The sequence below is a fragment of the Camelus bactrianus genome, chromosome X, assembly GCF_048773025.1.
Source record: "Camelus bactrianus isolate YW-2024 breed Bactrian camel chromosome X, ASM4877302v1, whole genome shotgun sequence".
Taxonomy (NCBI): domain Eukaryota; kingdom Metazoa; phylum Chordata; class Mammalia; order Artiodactyla; family Camelidae; genus Camelus; species Camelus bactrianus.
Genome location: NC_133575.1, coordinates 31,957,151 through 31,972,912, shown reverse-complemented (window position 1 = coordinate 31,972,912; position 15,762 = coordinate 31,957,151). Strand labels below are relative to the sequence as shown.

The 15,762-nt window shown below is 35.0% G+C and overlaps 1 long non-coding RNA gene across 1 annotated transcript in view; it reads left to right on the top strand.

Annotated features, from left to right (window-relative positions):
* The window catches only part of LOC123619451 (uncharacterized), a 70,486-nt gene extending 55,154 nt beyond the window's left edge, over nt 1-15,332 (top strand). The window contains exon 3 of the long non-coding RNA XR_006728056.2: nt 15,100-15,332. This is a non-coding gene — a long non-coding RNA (uncharacterized LOC123619451). The remainder of the gene's footprint in view (nt 1-15,099) is intronic.
* Nucleotides 15,333-15,762: the final 430 nt, after the last annotated feature.

Sequence of the window (15,762 nt, the reverse complement as noted above, 5' to 3'; positions counted from 1 at the left end):
GAGAGAAGGCAGGGGGTTTTATAGTAAAAATTCAAGAGTTCAAGGGGAAGAGCTAGTTTCCATAGAGATTATATACAGGGTAACAAATTTTTGTAAAGTTGTTTTTGCAAATGCAGCAGTCCCCTTCCCTCTGCTGGGTATGAAGTTCACCTCTAGATTTGGGACTCTTAATATTCTCATACCTAGAACAAAGAATGCATAGGAAGGGGGTCTATGGAAAAGAGCTCTGGAGAAAAACTTGTGCAGTTTAAAGTCAGGTTGATAAATGCTTTTAGCCTTTTAAGCAGGCTGAGGTCTGGCACCCTCTGCTGCAGGCTGAGGCCTGCAGCTCAAACAACAGGATACAAGGAAACCACAAGGCGGTTGAAAACAACTGCAGACATGCACAATTGGGGCAAGTTATGAACAACAAGATGCACAAAATACCCAATTGCCATTTCTGAGGTGTCAGGGTCAAGAGAAGGGCACTGGGTACAAAAGCAGGGCACTGAGCATGGTCCCCTCACACAGCACCATGAGGGTGTTGGGCAGACCACCCAAGCCTCCCTCCTCTCCAGCCTAACCCTGGTCAGCAAGAGCATGAGAAAAATCCTTTAAACCATTATACAGTTAAGCAGTTACAAACATAGCTATGGATATCAGATGGTCACCAATGATGACAATAGGGTTCTGCTCAGTTACAACTCTGCATCTGAAATGTATAGAATCTATAGAAATGTATATTTCAAAGGTGAACTCTAATGTATGCAAAACAAAAAAAAGTTGATTAATGTGAATTTGGAAGATGATGCTTTTACTGGAAACTACAAGGCTATAGGCAAAGGAATTGTACATACTCATTGTATTCTGATTGGTAGGTTTTTTTCTCATAAGGGTATGAGTTAAGAAATGCACTTTAAATATAAAAACACAAGTAGGTTAAAAGTAAAATGATGAAAAAAGAAATATCGTACTAACATTAATCAGAAGAAATTTTGAGCAGCTAGATTAATATCAGACAAAGTAGATTTCCATCAGGGAAATCCATCAGGGATAAAGAGCAGAGAAAACCATCAGGGATAAAGAAGATCATTTTATACTGATAAAGGAGTCAATTCACCAGGACATGATCTGAAACATTCATGTGCCTAATAACAGAGTTTCCAAATATATATGAGGCAAAATCTGAGAGAACTGAAGGGAGAAGCAGACAAATTCACAATTATAGTTTATTTCAATACCCCTGCTAAATAATTGATAGAGAAAGCAAAAAGAAAAATCTGTAAAGCTATAGAAAACTTGAACAACACAATCAACCAGTTTGACCTAGTTGACATTTATAGAACATGCCTTCTAACAACAGCAGAATATACATTCTTCTCAATTGCATATGGAACGTTGACCAAGAGAGACCATATTATAAGCTATAAAATGAGTCTCAATAAATTTAAAAGGATCTAAGTCAAATAGAACATGTTCTGTAAGCACAATGGAATTTAAATTAAAAATCAAGAACAGAAACATCTGAAAAATCCATAAACATTTGAAAACTAAATAACACACATCTAAATAACCCACAGGTCAAAGAAGAAATCAAAAGGAAAATTAGTATCTTGAATTGAATGAAAATGAAAACACAACCTAACAAAATTGTGGGATGCCACTAAAACAGTACCTAGAGGAAACTTTATAGCACTAAATACTTATATTAGAAAATAAGAAAGGGCTCAAATCAGTTACATTAGCTTCTACCTTAAGAAAGTGGTAGAGCAAATTAAACACAAATTAAGCAGAAGAAAAGAAATAATCAAGATCAGAACAGAAATCAATGAAATGGACAACAGAAAAATGATAAAGAAAATAAATGAAACCCAAAGCTGGTACTTTGAGAGCAATAAAATGGAATTTCTTGAGTTTGCTAAAAAAAAAAAAAATTGAAAATTTAAAAAGTGCTATATTAGATAAATGGAATTTTCAGTTAAAAAAAACTTTCCTGCAAAGAAAATACCAGGCCTGGATGTCTCCACTGGTGAATTCTATGAAATATTTAAGGAAGAAATAATATTGATTCTTTGCAACTCTTACAAAAAACTGGAGAAAGGAATACTTCCCAACTCATTCTATAAGGCTTGCACTACCTTGATACCAAAACCTAATAAGGACATTGCAAGAAGAGAAAATTAAAGATGAATATCCCTCATGAACATAGACACAAAAATTCTAAATTAAGTTTTAGCAAATTGAATCCAACAGTATATTAAGGGATAATGTGTCATGACCAAGTGAGGTTTGTCCCAGGAATGGAAGTTTGGATCAATATGCAAAAATCAATTATATTTTTAAATACCATTAACAATCATAAGTTAAAATTTTAAAATACTATTTAGAATAGCATCAAAAATAGTTAAAACTTAGCAGTAAATATAACAAAAGATGTGGAAAAATATGTATGCTAAAAACTACAAAGCATTGCTGAAATTAAACAAGACCTAAATAGAGAGATGTACTGTATTCATACATCGTAACACTTATTATGATTATGATTATGTCAATTCTCCCCAAATTGGTCTATAGATTAAATGCAGTCCCAATCAAAATTCTAGCAGACTTTTTGGTAGAAACTGACAAGATTGTCCTAAATTTCACATAGAAGTGCAAAGGACCTAGAATAGCCAAAATAACTTTGAAAAAGAGGAACAAAATGAGAAGATTAAAACAAATTGATTACAAAAACTTATAAAGCTACAGTAATCAAGACACTGTGGGACTGACATCAAGATAGCCGATTAGATTAAAGGAATGGATTAGGGTCCAGAAATAAATCTACACATATGTGGACAACTGATTTTTGACAAAAAACAATTCAGTGGAGAAAGGATAGTCTTTTCAACAAATTGTGCTGAAACAACTAGTTATCCATATGCAAAAAATAAATATATTTGAATCTATACCTCACAACAAAAATGGATTCAAAATAGATGAATGACCTATATGTAAAATTTTTTTTAACTTCCCGAAGAAAACATAAGAGAAAACTGCGGCCTTGAGTCATGCAAAAATTTCCTTGAAACAGCACCAAAAGTTTGATCTATGAAAAAAAAAAAAAGATGAATTGGATTTCATCAAAATGTAAAACTTCTCTTCAAAAGATACCGTTAAGAGAATGAAAAGATGAGCTACACATTGGGAGAAAATATTTGTAAATCATATATCTCATAAAGGGCTTGTATTGAAAATATATAAAGAAGTCTCAAAGCTCAATAATAAGAAAACCAACAATTCTATAAATAAAAGTGAGCAAAAGATTTGTACAGATGCTTCACCAAAGAAGATATATGGATGGCAAATAAGCACATGAAAAAATGTTTAAAATCATTAGTTATTTGAGAAACGGAAATTAAAGCCACAATGAAACACTACCTTACACCTTTTTAAATGGCTAAAATTAAGACTGACTGTGCCTAGAGTTGATATGGATATGAAAAAACTGTAATTTGTGTATACTGCTTATTGGAATATAAAATGTACAGCCGCTTTGGAAAACAATTTGGAAGTTCCTTAACAAGTGGTACGTACACCTACCATATGATCCAGCTCTTCCACTTTTAGGTATTTATCCAGGGGAAATGAAAGCATATGTCGATACAAAGACTTGTACATGCATTTTCATGGCAGCTTCATTTACTGGCCAAGAACTGAAACAACCACCCAAATATCCATCAATGGGTGAATGAATAAATAAATGGTGTACCCATAGAATGGGTTACACTCACAATTAAAAAGGAATGAACTATTGATACACACAATACAGATGAGTCCAAAAATAATCATTCCAAGTGAAATAACTCAGACCAAAAGTACACAGCAGTATAATTCCACTTATATATAATTCTAGAAAATGCAAACAAGTCTATAGTGTCAGAAAACAGATCAGTGATTGCCCAGCAGATGGTGGTGGTTGGTGAGGAGCAAGAGGGAGGGGGATGAAGAAACTTTTGGGAGTGATGATGTTCATTATCCTATTACGGTGATAAATATTTTATAAATAACCTTTTTGTTTTACTTTTTTTTTTTATTTGAAGTATAGTCAGTTACAATGTGTCAATTTCTGGTGTACAGCACAATGTCCCAGTCATGCATATATATACATATATTCATTTTCATATTCTTTTTCATTAAAGGTTACTACAAGATATTGAATATAGTTCCCTGTGCTATACAGAAGAAATTTGTTTTTTTAATCTATTTTTATATATAGTGGCTAACATTTGCAAATCTCAAACTCCCAAACTTATCCCTTCCCACCTCCCTTCCCCTGGTTTTATGGTGATATTTTAATGAACATATATATCTCAAAAGTTATCAAATTGTATACTTTAAATAAATGCAGTTTCTCATATATCAGTTACACCTCAAAAAATTACACCTTAATAAAGGTGTTAGAAGAAGGATTTTTAAAAAAATTTTATTGAAGTATAGTTGATTTACAATGTTGTGTTAATTTCTGGTGTACAGCATAGTGATTCAGTTATACACATATATTCCTTTTTATATTTTTTTTCATTATAGGCTACTACAAGGTATTGAATATAGTTCCCTGTGCTCTACAGTAGGACCTTGCTGTTGAAAAAAGACGTTTTGATGACTGTTCAATAGTCATTGCATGGTTGTACTTAACCATGTTCTCTTTGATTACCTCTAAATTTTTAGCATTACCTTTTTTCATAAATCTTTGAATGTATTTTAAGTTATTTTCTTAGGATAATAAATTCCTCAAAGTGGAATTACTGGGTAAAAGATTGTTAGAGTTTAAAATTAAAAACCTCTTGATACACCTTGACAGGTTGCTTTCAATAAAGGTTATGTCAGCTTACACTCCTACCAGCACTCTATGAATGACAGGCTTGAGTCATTTTAAAGAAATTTATGTTCAAAACTCATCAAACACTCCATAAACTCAAAATAACTTTCTTAGCAACTCTTACTATTGCTCTGTTCTAAAATTGTCTGAAATTACTTACTTCTTACTCAGTTATCCTCAATTTTTGCTTGTTGCTATGCTGTCATTACTTGATTTCACAAATATTCTTCTTCAAAAAAAATTTTATAACAGCTTTATTGAAATGTCATTCACATACCATACTGTTCATTTGGAGTGTACAATTCAATATTTTTAGTAATATTAACAAAGTTCTGTAACTATCACCACAATCAATTTTAGAACGTTGTCCCCTCAAAAAGAAACCCTGTAACTATGAGCAGTCACTCATTTCCTCCTAAACCCACCGGCCCTAGGCAACCACTACTCTACTTTCTGTCTCTATAGATTTGCCTATTCTCAACATTTCATATAAATGGAATGAACACAGTATGTGGTCTTCTATGACTGGCTTCTTTCTTGAATGTTTTCAAGGTTCATTCATATTGTAGCGTGTATCAGTTTGGCAATTCAATGGAGGAAGAACAGACTATTCAACAAATTGTATTAAAACAATTGGACATCCCCATGCAAAAAAAAAAAGTGAACCTGGATCTAAGTCTCACACCTTATCCCAAAATTAATTCAAAATGGATCCCATATCTAAATGTAAAACATAAAACTGTAAACCTTTTAGAATGAAAAGTTGGAGAAATTATCATTATCAATGGCTAGACAACGATTCTTTAAACATGACACCAAAAAGATGATCCATTGAAAAAAAGGACTTGTATCCAGTAGGTATAAAACTCTCAAAACTACACGATAAGAAAACAAACAGCCCAATTTTTAAAACGAGCAAAATCTTAAAATACAATCCAGCAATCACACTCCTGGGCATTTATCCCAGACGTATGAAAATTTATGCCCACACAAACTCGTACATAAATGATCAGAGCAACATTATTTGCAATAGCCAAAAAATTGAAACAACCAAAATGTTCCTCAGTGGTTGAATAGTGAACAAACAGTGGTACATCTATACCATGGAATAATTTCTCTGCAATAAAAAGCAATGACCTCTTGATACGTGCAACAACTTGGATGGATCTTGAGAGTATCATGCTGAGTGACAAAAGTGAACCTCAACCTGTCACATATTATATGATTCAATTTATATAGCATTCTCAATGTGACAAAAGTGTAGAGATGGAAAACAAATGACTAGTTTCCAGGAGTTAGGGATGTTTGAGAGGGGGTGCGTGGCTGACTATAAAGCACAAGGGAGATATTTGTGGTGATGGAGCAGCTCTGCCTCTTGCTTGCAGTGGTGTTTATACGAATCTCCACAAATGACAACATGGAGTAGAACTATACACACACATCATTCCAATGTCAATTGCTGGTTTTGGTACTAAGATACAAACATTGGGGCAAACTCGGTGAAGTGTACATGGGACCTCACTCTACTATCTTTGCAATATCCTGTGAATTTAGTCATTTTATAATAAAAAAGTTTTTTTTTTTTTAATGCCAAAAAACTTGAACCAACACTTCACCAAAGAGGATACAGGGATGGCAAATAAGCACATAACAAGATGTTCAACATCATTAGTCATTAGGGAAATGCAAATTAAAACCACATGGAAATAGCACTATCTACTTATTAGAATGGCTACAATAAAAAATATTGACAATGCCAACTGCTGACAAGGATGCACAGCCAGCTGGAACTCTCATACATTACTATTTGGAATGCAAACTGGTACAGCCACTCTGAAAAACAGTTTGGCAGTTTGTTTTTTTTATAAATTTAAACACACACTTACCATATGACCCAGCAATCACACGCCTAGGTATTTCCCTAGAGAAGTGAAAACATATTCACCCAAAAATCTAAATATAAATGTTCATAACAGCTCTGTTCATAAATGCCAAAAACAGGAAACAACCCAAATGCCCCTCAACAGGTGAAAGAATAAACAAATGGTAGTATAGCCATACAATAGAATACTACTCAGCAATAAAAAGGAAAGAACTACTGACAAATGCAACAACATGGTTGAATCTCAAAGGTGTTGTGCTCCAAATTCTCAAAAGGCTACACACTGTATTATCCCATTTGTATGACATTTTTCAAAGACAAACTATAGTGACAAAGATTAGTGGTTTCCAGGGGTTATGGGCGGGGCAAGGGCATGACTGTAAAAATGCAGAGGGACAGATAGTAAACATTTTAGGCTCTCTGGGCCACATGTGGTCTCTGTTGCATATTCTTTATTTTTGTGTGTTACTTTTGTTCTTTTTGCAGTGCTCTAAAAATGTAAGTGAAGTAAGCCAGAAAGAGAAAGAAGAATACCATATGATATCACTCATAGGTAGAATCTAAAAAAAATAAAATAAGATGCAAAAGAACTTATCTACAAAACAGAAACAGACTCGCAGACATAGTAAACAAACTTATGGTTACCGAGGGGAAAGGGGGTGGGAAGGGATAAATTGGGAGTTTGAGATTTGCAGATACTAACTACTATAGATGAGATAGATAAACAAGTTTCTACTGTATAGCCCAGGGAACTATATTCAATATCTTGTAGTAACCTATAATGAAAAAGAATATGAAAAGGGATATATGTATGTGCATGTATGACTGAAACATTATGCTATACACCAGAAACTGAAACAACATTGTAAACTGACTATACTTCAATAAAAAAAAAAACTAAACAAAATGTAAAAACCATTCTTAGCTTCTGTCCCTAAGAAACAGGCCACAAGCCAGCTTTGACTTGGTTGTAGTTTGCCAACCCTGCTGCAACGAGATAGCCCAAGGGAATCTGGGGTGGAGTGTATATAATGTAATTGTTCTGTATCCTAACCATGGTGGTGGTTACACAGCAATATAGATGTGTTAAAATTCATACAAGTGTATGCACACAAAAATGTCAATAATATTGTATGTTAATTAAGGAAAAAACAGTAACCTATCAGATCAGTTCAGTTCATCTCGGCCACATGAGATCGAAGATTGACTTTGCCTTAAAATATGGAGATCAAGAAATCTTTTTAAAGATATGGTTTCTGTCTATTCTACTTATAAAATTGTTTACTGTAGTCATTCCTTCAAATTAAATGGCATCCTTGTGTGAATGAGATAATGAATTCAGTTGTAACTTACTAGGTTATGAGGATGACAACTGTTTCTTTGAGGACAGGAAAGGCACGTGTTGTTTATTCTCTATTACAGGGAGATAAATGGATTTATCACTTACAATAATGTCCAGTCTATTAGCTAAGCAAAGAACACTTAAGCTCAAAGCAGTATGTGAGTTTCAGTCTTCAAATAGCAATTCACGCTGAATTGTTTATGAATAAGGTGCCCTTGTAAGTGTCAGAAATTATAACTTGTGTTCCAGAGAATATGCCCTTTCTTAACTTTTCCAAACTAGAGAAGAGAATCTAACACTTATTTGAATACTCTGGACAAGAGGGTCACTGTACCACAGCAGAAACCCTTTTTTCCACAGGCCTTGGTTACTGTCAGAGAGAATACTCAGCATATTGTATTTAAAAAAATAGCGAGCACTGATTTCTGTGGTCTGGCCAAATGAATCAATTTTTAATGCTTCCCTAAAAATAGTCTTTAAGAAAATAAAAATATTTAATCTTCAGCAGTGATTCTCACAGTGGTGGATGTGTGTACTTCAGGGCTGGGAATGCTTTAGGAAATTTATATGGCCTCATACCAGAATCACTGGCCTCGTGAGCCCTTTGAAAAAGAGTGTAGTCATTCAAACTATATTTATCAAATGCGTGCTTCTGGTGATCATGTGATAGAGAGTGAAAATATTTCCCTACATTTTACTCTGGATACAAAAGGATTTTAAAACTAAGCACAAAGCATGAAGCATAAAAGCACAGTGTTATTTCTGTGTCCCTGCAGGATGGAGTCACATCCATGGCTGGCTAGGTATTTCTCTCTGTGTTTCTTTTTTGTTGTTGCTAATTTTTTGGTGGGGTGAGGTAACTAGGTTTGCTGATTTATTGATTTTTAGAGGAGGTACTGGGGATTGAACCCAGGACCTTGTGTATGCTAAGCTTGCACTCTACCACTTGAGCTACACCCTCCCTCATCTCTGTGTGTCTTTAGGCACCATTTCTCTCCATCTTCCCCAAGTGCTGCCCATACTCCAAACCAAGTATTTATGCTTATGTGGCAGACCCTTTTTTCTCTTTACACCTGTAAGAATATGTTCATGCATCAAAAATTTATTGAGCACCTATTACTTGCTTGGCATACATAAGCAAACAAAAGTCCCTGCCCCTGGAAGAGTTTGCATTCTAGTTGGGGGGTGACAGACCACAGACAATAAGTATAATAAGTAGGTAAATTATATAATATGTTTGATACATTTGGATTGCTTAAGGTGACTGGTTAGCTACCTTTGCTAAGTTGCTGATAAGTTCTAATTCTCCCCTCTCTTTTTCTTGCATCATCAATTTCCCCCCTCTCTACTGGACTGTTCCATCAGTGTGCCTGCAAAGAAGTTGTTATTTCTCTGTTCTTAAAAGGAAGCCCTCTCTTGAGTCATTCCGTTCTCAGCAGAGCAGTCAGAGTGATCCTGATAAAGCATAAATTTGATGATACCACACCTCTGAAACTTCCAGCTTTTCAGCTCACTCAGAGTCAAGTTCCAACACCTCACGAAGGGTGGGTCATGTACTGCCCTCAATTACCTCTCCGACCTCTTTCTCTCTCTTTGAGTCTTCAGTGTCTTTCAATAAAGTCTTATTTTTGCTAGGGTTTAAATTACATTTTTCAAGTTTATATTTTGAAATAATTACAGATTCACAGGAAATTGCAGTGATAGTACAGAGAGATCCCAGGTACTTTTCACTCATTTTCCCCCCAATAGTTAATATCTTCTCTAAATGGGGAACCATATCAAAACCAGTAAACTGACATCTGTACAATGTGTGTGTAGTTCTGTGTGCCTTTATTCCGTGTGCAGATTTGTGTAACCACCACTGCAATCAAGATACAGAACATTTCCATCACTGGAAAGAACTCCCTTTTGCTACCCCTTTATAGTCACACCCACCTCTTCCCCTCGCCCCCCACCAACTCCAACCTCAGCAACCACTAATTTGTTCTCTAGCTCTATAATTTTGTCACTAGACAATATTATTTGAATAGAATCACAAAGTATGTGAGCTTTTGAAATTGGCTTTTGTTCACTCAGTATAATGCCCTTAGGATTCATCCAAGCTATTATGGAAGTAGAGTTGACTTACAATGTTAGTTTCAGTTGTACAGCAAAGTGATTCAGTTATACATATACATACATATATATTTTTTTCTTTACAGATTCTTTTCCATTATATGATATTACAAGAAATTGAATATAGTTCCCTGTGCTATACTAGGTCCTTATTTTTTTTTATCTATTTTATATCTAGTAATGAATAGTCACTTCTTTTTATTGCTGAGCAGTATACCATGGCACAGGGTGTACCAAAGTTACTAAACATCACCTGTGAAAGACATCTGGGCTGTATCCAATTTTGAGCTGTTACAAATAAAACTGCTGTGAACAGTCATATACAGGTTTTTGTGTGGGCATAAGTTTTTGTTTCTCTGGGATAAATACCCAGAAGTGTGATTGCTGGGCCATGTTGGAAGTGTATGTTTCATTTTTAAAGGAACTACAAAACTGTTTTCCAGAAGAGCTGTACCATTTTACATTCTACCAGCAATGTAGGAGAGATCCAGTTTCTCCATATCCTCACCCACACTTGGTGTTGCCATTATTTTTTTTCCAGTTTTATTGAGATATAATTCACATTGTGTAAATTTAAGGTATATATCACAAAATGATGACCACAATGGATTTTGCTAATATCCATCATTGATTCACTTGGTCAGACCTCAGGAATCAGTTCTGTGTATACTATATATCATATACTGTATGATCTCACTCGTATGTGGAATTTAAAAAACCAAACTCACAGAAACAGAGATCAGATATGTGGTTGCTAGAGGCAGGGGATGAGGGGTGGATGCGTTGGATGAAGGTGGTAAAAGGGTACAGACTTCCAGTTATAAGATAAGGAAGCTCTAGAGATGTAATGTACAACATGGTGACTATGGTTCAGACTGCTGTATTGTATGTTTGAAAGTTGCTGAGATAGCAGGGCTTAAAAATTCTCATCACAAGGAAAAAAGTTGCAACTCTCGGAGGTGACCTTATCTCTTATTTCTCTTCCCTTCCCTCACTTTGCTCTGGCCACACTGGTCTTGTAATTCATCCAACACATCAGACAAGCTCCTGTCTCAATGTCTTGGCATTTGCTTTTTCCCACTGCCTGGAATTCTCTTTTCCCAGATACCTTCACTTCCTTTAGATATTATTTAATGTCAGCTTCTTATTCATCTCCACACCACCACCATTACCCCCACCACCCAAGACATCTTATCCCCCTTCCTGGCTTCATTTTTTTTTTTTTCTCTTTAGCACTTAGCTCTTTTTGAATCTATATTTTATATGTATATCTATAACTTTACTTATTTCCTGTTTTTATCTATTTTCCCCACCAGAATATAATCTTCTGAAGGCACGAATTTTTATGTTTCGTTTTCTCATTAGTCTCAGTGTATAGAATCATCCCCGGCACATTATAGGGGCTCAAAAAATGTTTTCAATGAAATATGTTGCCTACTCTAATTAAATGTGTTTCAACAGGGAACTGTTGGCTGACATTTATGCTTTAAGAACTATAATGCTGGTCACTGGGCAAATATTTTCTACAAGCTATTCCTTCCATATCCTTCAGTCACAATACTTTGACTCTATCAATAGTTATAACTCTGAATAATGAAAGACAACATTGTCAGGTCCCATGCAAATGTATTTATAAGAGTTGTGAATGTGGGCTCCCCCTTCTTCTTCAGACGGTAGCTCTTAGAGAGCCAGGATTTTGTTGTTTTATTCTTACGTATGTGTTCTTTCTTCTCTCAGCAATTTCTTTGTGATTGCTTTTCTTTCTTTTGTCATTCATCTTCTTCTCCGGCTACCTGCCCTAAAAAATTGGGGAGATCTTTCATCTTTTACCTTAATCTCTTTTTCAGTGTTAGCTCAATTTTGAACAGGCTTAAGTGAAATAAATTATTTCTTAGATACAGATATTATTAGACATCCAGTTTTATTCATCCGGCTCCGCTTACTGTAAATCTTTCTCCATTGACAACACATGTCAATTATGTTGGTAAGATGAAGGAGAAAGCAGGGGAGGCTTCTGGAACTAGCATCTATGTTCCTCAAAAATCAGAATTACTTGATGATGTTTAATGAGGCACTTTGCCCATTAATTTTAAGTTGAATTTTCAAATTACTTGGACAGCATCACTCTGCAGTGTATTTTTGATTTTCCTGAGTAAAACCTTTAATTATTCTTCCTATAATTTTCAAGCATAACCAATTATTATGGCAGCAAATTGGAATAGACTAGGCAGTTGGGAAAATGTTGGAAACTAGATTGATTCTGAAATTAAGGTTTGCTTTTGAATGTGTGTACCTGAAAAATATTTGCAAGTATGTGTGTTTCCTTCTATGGCTTCTCAATAAAATATTACCAGAGAAGTATATCCCCTCCTTTTTTTTATGAAGGCTCAATATTCAAGATAAATGCTTCTTGTTAATCTTTACCTTTTTGGTTTTTGTAATTCTTAAAAATAATTTTTTGAAAATTTATTCTCAGCTAATGAATCAGAGTGACATTTCCAAACTCTGCCATCATAAATTACTGAGTAAACTAGGGAATTTTTAAGGTTTAAAATGCATGATTTTAAGCATTTGGGGAATAAAAGACAAAAGTACAAAGTTATTTGTGGAGAAATTCAAAATGTTGCACAATGACTGAAATAAAATTCTTGGGATAAGAATAGCGTGTGTGGAGGTGGGTTTGAAATATCCCATTGAAACACTTTCCTTTTTAAAAATGGAAAGTCCCTGTTTTAGTCACTGAGAATTCTAATCACATAGCATGCCAGATTTTAAAATGTTTATTTTTAAACTTGAATCTAGACATTTATATCTATATATGTATAAATCATCTTATGGTATAAAGGCATGGTTATTTGGTTATTTGGTTTAAAAGTTATCTACCTAGAGCCTTGAGATTACTCTCACTGACTTCAAATTTGTTGGACTTTGTTGAGTAATCACTTGCAGTTAGGTCATGAATCTTTGCTTATTTTACTTGTCTTCTGATAGCAGTTGAGAGTAAAATTCAGTCTGAAGGTCTCCTTCCTTGAACAGAGAATATACTATAATAACAGTTCTCATTATCCCACCACGATAAAAACCTCAAACATCCTTATTTGAAGGATTCGAATTACATCTATTGCAACACAAAAGTACCAGTTCATTAATTGCCTTTCTTCTCCACTCAGAACTATTTGTATAAAATATAATTCCACACTCCCTACTGTAACTTAATTTTCACTTAATTGTTAAAAAAGAAATTAGCAAGTTGAAGTAGCAGAGGTGAAGAGTGTCACTTTTTTCTGTTGTTTATTCCCTGTCCATTCCCAATTATTTCTGCCACCTGATGCACAGAAGATGTGGTCCAATAAAAGGGATTATATAACACACACACACACACACACACACACACACACACACATACCTGTCACAGACCTGGTCCCAGGAGTTGACATACTTCACTTTTGTTCTTTGGTTTCCCATTTTTACTTTTCAGTTATTCAGCTGCTAGCTTTCTTTTTAAACAGGAGCTATTTGTGCAACAAAACTAGATGATAAATTCTCCCCCACCCTGAAAAAAAATATGGGGAAGTAGGGCCAAACTAGTGACAGCTACAATACCTACAGTATCAGCTTATGTACAGAAGGAAGCACAGGGAAACAATAGGGCCTCTCACTGACCTGAGAACAACGATATAACCAACAGGTACTCACTGAAAGCTCGCAGAGCCAACATAAGGGCAGGAGTTAAACTGTGAAGGGTGTAACATTCCAAAGGCAAGTGAGTACCGTGGATCTACAGTAAGGTCTAAGAGGGCTAAAACAGCCCGACTGAAACTTATGAGCTCTTGGAACTAACCAGCCAAAGCATTCTTTGAGGATAAAGATCCACACTGAGGAGATCTACTACTGAATCTAAATTGAACAGGATAGTGACAATAGAGACAAAGGAAAGAACCAGTCCAGAAAAAGTAAAGGAGAGAAATGGAGACTGGAGATCGTAGAAATTAAGCCACTGTGGTTTTGGACACTTCACAAAAACAGCAGGAGAGAGCTCTAGACATAAAGTTATAAATCCATATCTCCTCTCTAAAAGTTCAGGAAAATTAAATTCACCTTAAAGTAAACAACAGAATAAAGGACAGAAACCACCTGATCATCTCAATAGATACAGGAAAAAAGGCATTTGACGTTCATAATACAAACTCAACAAACCTCGAATAAAGGGAAATTCCTCAATCTGATAAGGACGTGTACAAAAAACCTGCAGTTAACGTCATACTTAATAATAAAAGACTGGATGTTTCCTCTTAAGATTTAGAAAAAAGCAAGGATATCTACTCTTGCCACTTCACTGTTGCCACTTCCATGCTCTACTGGAGTTCTGGCCAGTGCAATCAGGCAAGAAAAATAAAAGGTATCCAGATTACAAAGGAATAAGTAAAACTGTCTTTATTTGTGGATGACATGATCCTATATGTATAAAATCCTAAGGAATTCACATACAAAAAAACTATTATAAGTAATAAATAAGTTCAGCAAAATCACAAGACAAAATCAGTATATGAAAATCAATTGTATTACTATTTACAAGAAATAAACAATCCAAAGTGAAATTAAGAAAACTTCCATTCACCTAAAACTAACATAATATTGCACATCAACTATATTTCAAAAAAAAAAGGAAGAAGAAAGCAATTTCATTCACAATAGAATTAAAAATACTAAAAATACTTTGGGATAAATTTAACAAAATAAGTACATGTACACTGAAAATTTTAAACACTGATGAAGGAAATTGAAGAAGATCTAAATAAATGGAGAAACATCTGTTGGATTGGAGGACTCTATTATTAATATGGAAATTCTCCCCAAATTGATCTGTAGATTAACACAATCCCTACCAAAATTCTAGCACACTTTTTTTTTTTTTTGCAGAAATCGACAAATTGGGTGTCAAGAGACAATTCTCCACTGGATATTTCACAGTTCTGCAGTTAGGTCTTCTGAGCAAAGAACATGTTTGAACAGCAAAGGCCTTGGAAGCTAGAGATTTAGAGATATGTCTCCCTAAGTGACATTTGCTTACATTCCAAGGTGATGTATTTAGGGGCCTTTCCTTCCCTTCCTCAGAGAAGATTTGTTTATAATCCTGAATAAAGATGCATCCTACACTGTCCTTCAAGATTCAAAATATTTCTTTCCAAAATGAATCCTTCAGAGGTTCTTAGGGTGACAGTCTGTGAGTGATAAGCTCCTTCCATCTTTGTCTGAAAATGTCTTTATTTTGTCCTTCTGTGAATACAAAATTTAATCACATGGGTTGGCAGCTTTGAAAATATGCCACTCAGATCACTTGCTATGGGAGTGTAATTGACAGATGGCCTCAGCTGCTGCACTCTGAATCCGCCCCCGCATCAGCATGGAGGCCACCAAGGCCACACTTCACCCAGGCTGCTCTCAGTCAGTGACTAAGCACAGCAAAGATACTAAGGCAGACCCATTGCTGCAAGACATGTGACTCCTCTGATGGGCTACTTTAGCTTGAGGACTCCTCACCAGCCTGGCTGAACCCTTCTTAGAACTGCACTGCAGTCTTAA